The sequence below is a fragment of the Trachypithecus francoisi genome, unplaced genomic scaffold (genome assembly GCF_009764315.1).
Source record: "Trachypithecus francoisi isolate TF-2019V2 unplaced genomic scaffold, Tfra_2.0 Lachesis_group7, whole genome shotgun sequence".
Lineage (NCBI taxonomy): Eukaryota > Metazoa > Chordata > Mammalia > Primates > Cercopithecidae > Trachypithecus > Trachypithecus francoisi.
This window is the reverse complement of record NW_022681472.1, coordinates 50,878,272-50,891,608: the sequence shown is the minus strand read 5'-3', so window position 1 is coordinate 50,891,608 and position 13,337 is coordinate 50,878,272.

Below are 13,337 nucleotides of genomic sequence, written 5' to 3'. Positions count from 1 at the left end.
TCCCAAAGTGCTGGGATTATAGGCATGAGCCACCGTGCCCAGCCTATGAGTCATTTTGTATTCAGCACTCAGGGCTGTATCTGGCACACAGTGAGCACTCAATTTTTTAAAAGGAAGAAAAAGAAAAACGAAGAGAAAGAACACAGGCAGGAGGGACGGTTCAGGGCAGCTTACACCAAGATGTGGAAAAGGAGTGAGCAGGACTCGTGTAAAGGAAATACAGAGACCAGCATGACCAGGGCAAAGTGTTCATTCTGGAGTGGGAAATGATGTTGATGGCTAAGGTCAGGCCCAATTCTTGAAGCCCTGAGTGCCTGGGTGAGGTGTTTGGAATTTACCCTGTGAGTACCACGGCTGCTCTGAGAGGTCAGGAGCAGAGGAGGAACTTGAGGGAAATTATATGTGAATTTTAGTGAAAAAATCTGGCACTGGAGAGCTTCTGCTTAGAGATAAGCAATTTTTATTAATAATTCCAGAAAATTGTGAATTGTGTGAGGAAGGAGGGAACTGCCTCTTTCTCATCAAAGGTTGATTTTTCTAATGATGTAACATTAAGTAAAAAGACCATTGAGACCTCACGTAAAAATTGAACCCTTTTATGATATAACCAGGGCAACTTCTAGGAGAGGTGAGTCACCACTCTTGTTTAGAGATTTCAAAGCCCCGGAGTCCTCTCCTTTCCTGATTTTGATTTTGTGTAGTTACCCAGTCTGGCTCACACTAACATCGACCTGTGTTTGTCAAAGATTCTCCTCTGGTAATTCAAAATAGTGCAAGGAGAAGTGTGTGAGTGTTGGAGTGAAGCAAGATTGGCCTAGAGCTAGTTAAGCAAGAAGGTTTCCAAGCTCAAGTACCTGGAGAAGTGGGCATGGCTAGAATCAGAGACTCCAGTTCTTCAAATCTCTCTCCCAGTTGGCTTCATTTTCCCAGGCTGGCTGGCTGTGCAAGACACAGGCCCTGAGTGTCTGCATCCCTAATTTCCTCCAGAGAGGAAGGAGGACCCTTACTCACCAAGCCAACTAGAAAATTCTAGGGAAACATTGCTGGGGTCATTTACCCATCCCTGTCCCGAGAGATGCTTATGGTTGGCCTGGGGAGGATAAAATCCCAGCTCCAAAAAGGGAGTGCTAATCTAGGCTGACAAAATAATAAATGTCTGTTTGGGGGCATCAGAGAAATATTGTTTTCATTCCAAGCATTTTGAGACTGTGTATTTCGCCCTGGTGACCTAACAGGCTGAATTTTCCTGGATGGTCCTAATTTTATTTAATGTATTTTTTTCTTAATAAAGATGATTTTAAGTGTATAACTAAAAATGACTTAATATTGTACACCTTTGTAAACTTCATCTGAATGAATGAATTCACATATCTGAAAGTCATTTGTCACGTCTCGTGTCCATGGTTTAGAAACCTGGTGTATCGCTCCATTTTAGAGCACGCTAGAAAAATCAGCAGGAATCTCTGGACTGTTCTGTCATTTGAGCTCTTTCATTTGTCTGTTGACCCACATGAATGGGATCCGTGTGACCCTGGGTTCTGCTTGTCAACTGTCCAAGTCTGGGCTGTTGTTGACCTACGGACAGTCAGTGAGGGATGTGTTTGCTTAACAATTGAGAAATAATGTTTTTCACTTTAGACTCTATTTGAGGGGTGGGGTTGCTGGATGCCTGATAATCATTTCTGCTTTCTTTGAATGAAATTTTTGAGGTTGTAAGAGAAGGAATTTGAAGTTTGCAAACCCTAATCATAACATGAGGCCCTTGATCTAAAGGCTCTCCCATGGGCAGCGGCAGGTGGGATCACTGGAAGGAGGACTCTAAGGACAGGAAACCAGCGAGGAAGTAAATGTAATGGAGAAAATCCACAACTGGGATTAGACAATAGCAATGAGAGTGGAGAGGAAGAGATGAGTCCGAGAAACAGTGAACAAGGAATCCATAGAACTTGGTGACTAAGTGGAAAGGCAGAGAAAAGAGGAGGGGGAAGTCAAAGATGGCTAGATGTCTTCTAGCCTGTGACAGAGGCAGAGGAAATGCTCTGCTATTCATAGAAATGGGGAAGTTAGGAGGTAGTGCATAAGGCTGTACAGTTTTAGACATAGGACATTGGAGGAGGTGGAAAGTCATCTTCAGGTGGTTAGAAACCCAGGGCCACTTTTGGTAAGTGTTCAGGAAGGAAAGTGCAGAGAGGTGGAAATCTCAGACACAGGTCAAACACTTCCCTGGCCCCAGATTAAAGACCAATCCAATTAAGCATGAGAACACACGAGCCACACAAGTCACACAAGTCAGTAACAAAAAGGACTCCCAGGTGATCTTAAGTCACATAATTAACATATTTTCAGGGCCCTACTTGTACATGGCCATGAAAACGTTGAGACTAATCAGCTGGAATATATCCATTATTTTTCTCTTCTCCTTCTTTTTAAAACCTTATTATAGAGAATTTTTAAAATATACAAGAGTAGAAAGAATTCTAGAATGAGCTCCCAGGTTTTCATTACCCAGTCTCAACAATGATCAAATCATAGCCAACCTTGTTCCATCTCAACCCTTACCCACTTCTCCCTGCGTTATTTTGAAGCTAATTCCAGACATAAATATTTCAGTCTGAATTTCTAAAAATAAGGACTCCATGCTTTAAAAATAAGCACAATGCCATTATCATGCCTTAAAAAAAAACTATGATTTCTTACATCAAATATCAAGTCAGGTTCAAATTTCCACTAAAGTTTTAAGTTTCCATTAAAAACAATTGATTTTAATCAGGATTCAAATTAGGGCAACAGGTTGGGATTGGTTGGCAGGTTTTTAAGTCTCTTTTACTCTTTGGGTTTCTGCCCTTCATCACACTCTGGTTTTCCTACCCTCTGGAGAGAGCTCCCCACACCCTGGCTTTGCTGATTGCCTTCCTTGGGTGGACTTTCACTTGTGCCTCTGTCCTCTACATGTCCTGTAAGCTGGAAGCCGGGATTAGATTCAGATCCATTTTTATTTTAAATGTTATGCAAAAAGACACCCAGTGAAGGTGTTAGAATGAGCCACTGCAGTGGATGGGGTTCGCAGGAAATGTAAACTGAAAAGGGTCTGTCGGACCCCTGCGGCAGTGGGACGTTTAAGGGGCATGCGGAAAAGGAGACACCTGGAAATGGGGGAGGAGGAGCAGCCGGGCGAGGCGGCGGCGGTGCCGCGTGGGCTGCGAGCCCGGATATTCCCTGGGGAGCGCACCTGCGACTTCACCTCCAGTCCCTCCCCGGCTGGTGCAGCGGCGCGCGGGAGAGGTGGCGCTGCCTACTGGGCCTCATCTTGCTGAGAATGCGACGGGGCGACAGCTTCCTGTCTTTTCCAGTGACTTTTGGCATCCCCAGAGGAAAAAACGGGGAGACACGCTTTGGCCTCGTGAAGCGCAGCAACATTGTGCCGGCTGCGCGCTCAAGGGCGAGAGCCTAGGGGACCCGCCTAAAGCGCCGTTGGGGCTGAGCACCCGACTCGCACAGCCCCGGGCATCGCCATCGATCCGCGATCCGCGATCCGCGATGCGGCGTCCCTCCGCCCGGTGGGGGCCCTCCTAGCCCTCAGCGCGTCTCTCCCTAGCTTCGGTCCCTGCAGCCACTTATGATAGCACTGACACCCTCGCCTGCCAGCCTGGCCAGCTCCCTGCAGAGGGCTCAGGCTTCTCCAGGAGTTGTAAGAAAAGGAGGAAAGCAGGACAGCCTCCAGGATCTCCCCAGCCTTGGCGTTCAGGTGCTGAGGAGATCCTCGAGGTTGGCCTGCTTCCCCTCACTCCTCTGGCCTTGCTCTTCTCCCAGGTGCCCACTGCCCTCCCCGCTGTGTACCACTTTCTCGCGGCCGGTGAAGGTGTGTGTCCTTACTCTTGTGCTGGTCTTTAAACGACAGAACTTTCGGATTTTCTCATCTAGCAGCACCAGCCTGAAAAGGCAGTGACTTGCACCACCACACACATACCTGGTCTCAGGTGGGTGGATCAGGGCAACTTGGCCACTAGTACCCCAGTAATGCCCATCTGCCCAACCTCAATGCAGGAGCAACAAGTATTTTTCTGTCTTGGAGAGATCTAGAAAAAGGCTGAACATACCATGAGGGTGTTGCTTCAGAAGAAAATGCTGGTCAGGGCTTCGAAACCATCATAGGAACTTGTGAGCTGAGAAACATGGTCAACTCTGCTCTCTTTCTCTTCTCTACCTACCCAGGCAGCCACAAATCTCAATGTCAGTCACTGCTTTGGTTAGATATCTCAGGGCTCTGTTACGAAGGTAACTAAGATGAGTACCAGTGGATGCCCAATGACACTTGTAAACACCAAAATGTATACCAGCATAAAGGATGCTGCAGCCTCAGCCTTGAAAAGTAAGACTTTTAGGGAATGAAACAAAGGATAGTCAAGTTCTTATGGGGATAGGGAGGGTTCTGGCATGGGGAGCAGCCCTGGGCAGGTCTGGAGGTGCTGTGAAGTAGGGCACCCCAACATAAAGGCCCTGTGTCTTAGTAGGTGGCCAGGAAGGGAAAGGCAGGAGATACAGGAGGAAAGGAAACTAACATTTTATTGAGACAGGCATTGTGCTGGTCCTGAGGTTTGTGCAAAGATTAATTTCTGGGAGTGAGAAGGTAAAAAATGATGAGGTGGAAACCAGCATCCTCTGTTACTCCAATCTGTGCAGAGTTAAAGAAAACTTGAAAGAAGGGGATGTGAGTGGCAGGAAAATCCCCAGTGATGGACCTGGAACCTTCTGCCAGCGCAGCTCACCTCCTCCCCAAATGGCTCCCGATAGGATCTCAGCCCTAAACACGCACAGGGTATGGGGTGGTACAGATGATGATGTAGCTGCTTCTGAGATGCCCCTGGGCACTGCTGGAGCTGAGCCCTGGGACTGGAATGACTTTTGCCCGCTGCCCTCAAGATTCCCACAGGCCACACTGCCACTACCTCTTGGGTAAAGTAGGAGGGACACATCTCCACCACCATCCAAATTCTTACCTAATGAGGAATTTTGCCAGGAACTACTTACAGCCAAATGGAGCCAGGCTGGGTATTTCCAGGATATGAGCCATTTTCTCTGTGCTCACTAAACAGGGTGCAAGTCCCTGAAGCCCTCAGGGAAGCTGCAAAGGTTACTGGGGTGGGCTCTAGGGGAACAGCTGACCTCTTAGCTCCCACTGCAGGCACAGGAACCTCCAGGGCAGCCTGTGGGGGTGGTGAGTCTGCAAAGCTGGCTGGCTAATGAGAGTGGAGTGCTGGTAGTGTCTGCCTTATGCTTTAATATAGCCATATGGTATGAACACATGCAAAGCTAGCTGGTCTTACTGTTTAAGGAGGGTAGATTTAATTTCTGTGTGATCTGGGTTATCACCATTATTATTTCCTTGGTATAGAAATTGCTTTTTACTTTTTGTGTTTTTCTAAAATTATATTCTCCCTCTGACCAAGGCAAGTAATAAAGGGCAGATGATTGGGGGAGGGTAGGGGAATAGGAAAAAATCATGGGAGATAAGCTTTAAAACCAATAGAGTTTTTCTGTTTTTAATTTCAGTTGAATGGCACAGCAAAGACCCATAGAAGTGAACTGTGATACCAGAAACTCTCTGCCCAGCTTGAAGTTGTTGATATATTATAATCCTTATGTGTGACATTAATGATTTTAGTATATATTAATTATCTGCCATCTAGCCTGTTTATTTCAAATATAGCTCCTGAATTCATTGATTTTTATGTGATTTGTTTTGTTTTATGTATATCTTTTTAATTTCATAATCCAAAGTGGAAAGAAAACATTCATTTTTAGAAGCTCATTCTCTAAAGTTAGAAGAAGTAAAAATGTGTTTGCTTTCTTAAATTTGTTTGATAACCTGAAATCTTAAAGCATCCAAGATGGAAAATATCAAATTTCAAAGCTTAATGATAACAAGATTCCAACAGATAAAATCTAGTGACCTGTTTTTCTCTGAAAGTGACACGGTATGTATGTAAATAGATTAAAATGGCAAACACATATGTACACTTAGTAAGTGGCAGCCACTATTTTTAGCACTTTACGGTTATTAACTAACTTAATCTTCATGATAATTCCAGGAAGTAGGCACTATCCCTAGGCCATTTTATGGATGAGAAAATTTAGGCACGGAGAGGTAAGTATAATAATTTGCTAGTGGTCAATCAGGAGGCAGTAGAGGAGCCAGCATATAAACCCAAGTTGCCCAGTTGCAGAACTACATTCTTGTCCCATATGCTATGCCTCTGAAAAAAGGAGGCCCTCTCCTTGGGACACAAAGGCAATAAAAATGCCTGCCTTGAGCTGTGTCTCTGTCTAGGTACACAGTTCATGAGTGAAGGAGCTCCTGCAGTCATGAATAATGGAAGTCCAGATTGGTCAAGTAACTTGTCCTGGCCTCGGCCCATGCATCTGGTATGTGGTCGGACAGGTTTCTAACTATGTAACATCAAGAACATTTTAAACTGCTTTGAGACATTTGTGAATTAAGATCTTTGGAAAAAAATAGTATTATATATATGTGTGTGTGTGTGTGTGTGTGTATATATATATATATTTTTTTTTTTTTTTTTTGACACAGAGTCTCTTGTCACCCAGGCTGGAGTGCAATGGCATGGTCTCGGCTCACTTCAACTTCTGCCTCCCAGGTCCCAGCAATTCTCGTGACTCAGCCTCCCGAGTAGCTGGGATTTACAGGCGCCCGCCACCATGCCCAGCTAATTTTTGTATTTTTAGTAGAGATGGGGTTTCACCATGTTGACCAGGCTGGTCTCGAACTCCTGACCTCAGGCAGTCCTCCCACCTTGGCCTCCCAGAGTGCTGGGATTACAGGCGTGAGCCGCCATGCCAAGCCAATATTTTATATTTTTAATTCAATAGAATTTTTAGAGACCAACAATGTGAAAGCAGAGCTTTAAAACAAACCATCATATGAGTGAATATAAGGTGGTAGCAGTAGTCTTATGTAGATAATGCAACTCTTACCCTCTGTACTTTTTTTTTTTTTTTTTTGAGACAGAGTCTCGCTCTGTCGCCCAGGCTGGAGTGCAGTGGCCGGACCTCAGCTCACTGCAAGCTCCGTCTCCCGGGTTTACGCCATTCTCCTGCCTCAGCCTCCCGAGTGGCTGGGACTACAGGCGCCTGCCACCTCGCCCGGCTAGTTTTTTGTATTTTTTAAGTAGAGACGGGGTTTCACCGTGTTAGCCAGGATGGGATAATTGGGATTATGCATACAAAAGTTTACAAGTGTGATTCATATTGTTGATATGTTATGTGCTCCGTAACTGTTGTTGTTTGTTTACCTTTGTGTCTCCCGTTAGATATAAGCTCCATGAGAACAGCCACCTTGTTTACCTTGTTCATGGATCCAGAACAGTGCCTGGTGCTCAACAAATGAACAGTGAGTGAACAAGTGAGTGTTGAGTCATCTAAGTGAGTTTAGATGAACTGAGAATAAGACTGCACAGTGAAGAGAAAGGAGGACTCTTGAGGAATTCCACCAGCTTGAAGATGGCTGGAGAAAGACGACAGAAAGCAATCAGAGGGATGGAGGGCAAACCAAGAAAGCAGAGTCAAGAGCAGGGAGACTGGGAAGTGGTAGACAACATCAGGAAATACTGCAGAAAAACCTAAAAGGATGAGAATTAGGAAAGACACTATTGAATTTGGTCTTTGGGGCTGAAAAAAAAAGGAAGCTGCAGAAAAGAAATTGGAGTGGAACCCCATTTGCACGGAAATTATGGAGTAATTGGGACACCAGGCAGAAAGTTGGCAATGAATGGAAGAAGAGATGACAGCATTGGGCATTTTCTGGCAGAAGCAAGGACATTCATTCTTAATTCAGTAGAAAAGTGTCGTGTTGTTGCTGTCTCAAGTGGAAGCGCCCTCTCACTCCTTCATTGTCCTAAGAGAACAAAAGGGGCCTTGAATTTCATGACTGCCCCAGTGATGCTTCTGAGAGCTTGAGCTTTGGAATCAGACTGCCCACAGTCAAACCCCAGTTCTTCCTATTGCTGGCTGGTGATTTAGGGAAAATTACTTGATTCCCTAAGTTTTCTCATCTGTGAAATGGGGATTCACTCAGTGAATATTATTCCGCTCCTACCATGTGCAGACACCGTTCTAGTGGGGGATTCAGCATACCAGCAGTAAACAGATCTCTGTACAATGCCAAAAACATGAAGCCAACTATTAACAGTATTTTTAAGTGACATCCTGGTGCTGCTTCCAGGAAGATGGAGTAGATATACTTTTCCTGAATACTCCCACTGAGTACAACTAAAACCCTGGACATTATGTATAAACATGCATGAGAAGATGCTGAAAGGTAGTAAGAAGGCAGACTGGCCAGCGACTTTGTGATCCAAGAAACAACCTGGTGATGAGTTTCCTGGACCCCAGACTTGGACTAAAGGAGCCGGCAACCCAGAAATGCCAACAGGAGCAAATAAAAAATCCCCAACAAAAGCCTGTTTCTCTAGCCAAAGGACTAGGACAGGGACAGCCTAACGACAGGAAATTCTTAGTAACCGCTTACTCCAGCACAGAAAAAAACTGTGGTCCACTCCCACCCACACCAGCCAAGGGTGTGGGAGTCCAGGCTATCACAAGGGGCCTCACCTCCACTGGTGTGGTATCAGCAAAAGCCACAGGGTTCTTCCATCCCCATCTGACAAAAGGCTCCCGCCCCCATGGTGTCAACAGAGACCACATGGGAACCTGAACTTCCACCCACTCATAGCTGTAACAAGGCAGTCCCTCCACCTCCCTGCTGGGGTGGTGTCAGAGGAGGCCAAGTGGAGAGTCAGGACTTTCACCACTGCCCAGTGACAATGAGGCCACCTCCCTATGGTGTCAGTGGAGGCCATAAGGAACAGTAACGAGGCCTAGTGGGAATCCAGAACTGCCACCCTGCCCAGCAGTAACCAGGAGCCCTTCCTCTCCGTATGGACAGAGGCCAAGTGCTGAAGCTGGACTTTGCTCCCCCCGGCCCTGCTAGGTGCCTAGCTATTAGAACAGTCAGCTAAAACCAGTTTCACCAAGATAGGTTTAGGAAGACAGTGCCCTGGGCAGGACAAATAGTCCTCCCTGGCACCAGCTCCATCCACATTCAATGAGACTTGAAAACTTCTCTGAATGGATATTAGTTTAGAAGGAGCTAAGTTATTAGTTGGCCTCACATTCCTCAGCTGGGCCCTGGGCCCAGCATGCCACTTCTCCTGGTTATTATGGTTCACGTCTGAGGTAACTCATTGGGAAACTGGATGGGACAACAAACTAAAAATGTTTTAGTTTGGACCTGTCCAAAACCAAGAGAATAAAAACAAAATGGATAGTCAAGATGATTCAGAGTTATGGAATGTGTCATTTTTTTGCTCAGAAGTGTGCTAACTTGCAGTGTGCTGTATCAAAGCCTCGAGTTTATCCTCTTCCTTGTTTCTGCTGCCTTTTCACTGTTAGAAGAGGGAGGAAGAGGAAAACAAAAAAGGAAACAAAAAAGAGAAAATGCCTTATTTTTCTCATTCTCATTAAACACAGTGAAAGAGAAAACTGAAGGGATTGACTGAAATTTGATTTCTCTAGACTCTACACTATTCCATTTAGACAATGATTTTAAAAAACCTGAATTTATGAAAATGATCAAGTGATTTTTATTAAATAAAAGGGTCTCAGGAGAACATTTCTTTTAAAGTGATTGCCTTTAATTTATTTAAAATACCCTCATGCTGGGCACAGTGGCTCATACCCATAATCCCAGCACTTTGAGAGGCCAAGGCAGGGAGATTACCTGAGCCCAGCCCAGGCAACATAGTGAGACCCTGTCTCAAAGAAAGAAAAGAAAAGAAAAGGAAAGAAAAGGGAGAGAAAGAAAGAAAAAAAGTCGGGCATGATGGCACATGCCTATAGAGCCAGCTACTTGGGAGGCTGAGGTGGGAGGATCATTTGAGCTCAGGAGTTCAAGGTTATAGTGAGCCATGATCACTCCACTGCACTAGAACCTAGGTAACAGAGTGAGACCTCATTTCTCAAAATAAAATAAATACCCTTCAGACTGAGATACATATAGAAATTGAGTACAGATATATGCTCAGAATGGCTTTTCAAATCTGATGGTATTGGCTTAAGTGGACAACCATCTGTGGATGCATACTTCACACCTTGCTTCAAATTCATTCCGTGTGGATCTAAATGCAAGAAATGAAAACATGAAAGTACTAAAAGAAATCATGGCAGAAAAGGTTTTATAAACTTCAAGGGGACAAATATAAAGAACTAAATCAAAGGATAAACAAATGGCTTTTAAATACATAAAAGATGCTCAAATTCACCCATAATAAAGGCAAATGAAACTATACCTAGAAGTGACAGAAGTATATAAATCCCATGTTCCATCCCACCCTAAGAATCCTTATCAATACTAGCAAAGGTTATGCTTTCTTTTCAGAGAATATTCCACGGGATGGTGGCTTAAGCAACTTTATTTGGTTATTCAAGGAAAGGTAGACCTCACAAGGCTGGAGGCCTTAAGTGCCTTTGGATTATAACTGTGAAATAAGAGAAAGAACATACTCCCACTAAATAAAACATCTTCTACAGAAAAATTAAGAATATTTTTCTAATCTCTTCTTTTCTACATTGTATTACTAAATTAAAATGTAGACTGAAAAACAATATGTAGAATGTACTTGTGTGTATGCCAAGGGGAAAAAAAATAGAGGAGGACATAGACCAAAATGTTAATAGTGGTTGTCAGTAGAAATATGTGGAAACTTTTCCCCACCAGCAAGCCATCAGTTCTTCAGTGGACACCAGCCACGGGACCTCCCATTGAATCCCGGCACTATCTACCTAGAGATAGTGTCAGATCTAAGTCGAAGGCTCAGGCCTCGAGACTGCCCCCTACTTCCCATACCAATTGCATGCCCAAGGTTGTTTTACCTGTGCTTCTCACCAAACAGCTATAAATTGGGGTGTCCATGACCCCTTCCTTGGGTTCAATTAATTTGCTACAGCCTAGCTCACAGAACTCAGGGACACACTTATGTTTACTGGCTTATTATAAAGGATATTACAAAGGATACAGATGAAGAGATGCATGGGGTGACATATGGGGGAAGGGGCATGAACTTTTCATGCCCTCCCTGGGAGCTCCACCCTCCAGGAACCTCCACATGTTCAGCTATCTGGACGCTCCAAACCCTGTTCTCTTGGCCTTTTATGGAGACTTCATTGGATAGGCATAATTGACAACTGTGTAGAATGTGAATGAACAAAAAGGGTATGATCTAAGCTCATAGACTGAATGAGGAAACCCAGCAAGGCCCATCTGTTCAGATTCTTCTTGGCTTCTCTGAGGAGCATTCCTTCCCCCAGGGTCTGGGGCAGCACCCCTTCCGAAATTGGAGTCTGATGACCCACAATCAGAAAGGTGAGGGAAGATTAGGACATGTTCACCCTCCCAAGACTCAACCAGGAAGAAGCTGAATCCCTGAATAGACCAATAACAGGTTCTGAAACTGAGGCAATAATGAATAGCCTACCAATCAAAAAAAGTCCAGGACAAGACGGATTCACAGCTGAATTCTACCAGAGGTACAAGGAGGAGCTGGTTCCATTCCTTCTGAAACTATTCCAATCAATAGAAAAAGAGGGAATCCTCCCTAATTCCTTTTATGAAGCCAACATCATCCCAATACCAAAGCCTGGCAGAGACACAACAAAAAAAGAGAATTTTAGGCCAATATCCCTGATGAACATCTATGCAAAAATCCTCAATAAAATACTGGCAAACTAAATCCAGTAGCACATCAAAAAGCTTATCCACCACGATCAAGTTGGCTTCATCCCTGGGATGCAAGGCTGGTTCAACATATGCAAATCAATAAACGTAATCCATCATATAAACAGAACCAAAGACAAAAACCACATGATTATCTCAACAGATGCAGAAAAGGCCTTTGACAAAATTCAACAGCCCTTCATGCTAAAAACTCTCAATAAACTAGGTATTGATGGGACGTATCTCAAAATAATAAGAACTATTTATGACAAACCCATAGCCAATATTATACTGAATGGGCAAAAATTGGAAGCATTCCCTTTGAAAACTGGCACAAGACAGGGATGCCTTCTCTCACCACTCCTATTCAACACAGTGTTGGAAGTTCTGGCCAGGGCAATCAGGCAAGAGAAAGAAATAAAGGGTATTCAATTATGAAAAAAGGAAGTCAAATGGTCCCTGTTTGCAGATGACATGATTGTATATTTAGAAAACCCCATTGTCTCAGCCCAAAATCTCCTTAAGCTGATAAGCAACTTCAGCAGTCTCAGGATACAAAATCGATGTGCAAAAATCACAAGCATTCCTATACACCAATAACAGAGAATCAAATCATGAGTGAACTCCCACTCACAACTGCTTCAAAGAGAATAAAATACCTAGGAATCCAACTTACAAGGGATGTGAAGGACCTCTTCAAGAAGAACTACAAACCACTGTTCAGTGAAATAAAAGAGGACACAAACAAATGGAAAAACAATCCATGCTCATGGATAGGAAGAATCAATATTATGAAAATGGCCATATTGCCCAAGGTAATTTATAGATTCAGTGCCATCCCCATCAAGCTACCAATGACTTTCTTCACAGAATTGGAAAAAACTACTTTAAAGTTCATATGGAACCAAAAAAGAGCCCACATTGCCAAGACAATCCTAAGTCAAAAGAACAAAGCTGGAGGAATCATGCTACCTGACTTCAAACTATACTACAAGGCTACAGTAAGCAAAACAGCATGGTACTGGTACCAAAACAGAGATATAGACCAATGGAACAGAATAGAGCCCTCAGAAATAATACCACACATCTACAACCATCTGATCTTTGACAAACCTGACAAAAACAAGAAATGGGGAAAGGATTCCCTCTTTAATAAATGGTGCTGGGAAAATGGCTAGTCATATGTAGAAAGCTGAAACTGGATCCTTTCCTTACACCTTATACAAAAATCAATTCGAGATGGATTAAAGACTTAAATGTTGGACCTAAAACCATAAAAACCCTAGAAGAAAACCTAGGCAATACCATTCAGGACATAGGCATGGGCAAGGACTTCATGACTAAAACACCAAAAGCAATGGTAACAAAAGCCAAAACTGACAAATAGGATCTAATTAAACTAAAGAACTTCTGCATAGCAAAAGAAACTACCATCAGAGTGAATAGGCAACCTACAGAATGGGAGAAACTTTTACAATCTACCCATCTGACAAAGGGCTAATATCCAGAATCTACAAAGAACTCAAACAAATTTACAAGAAAAAATCAA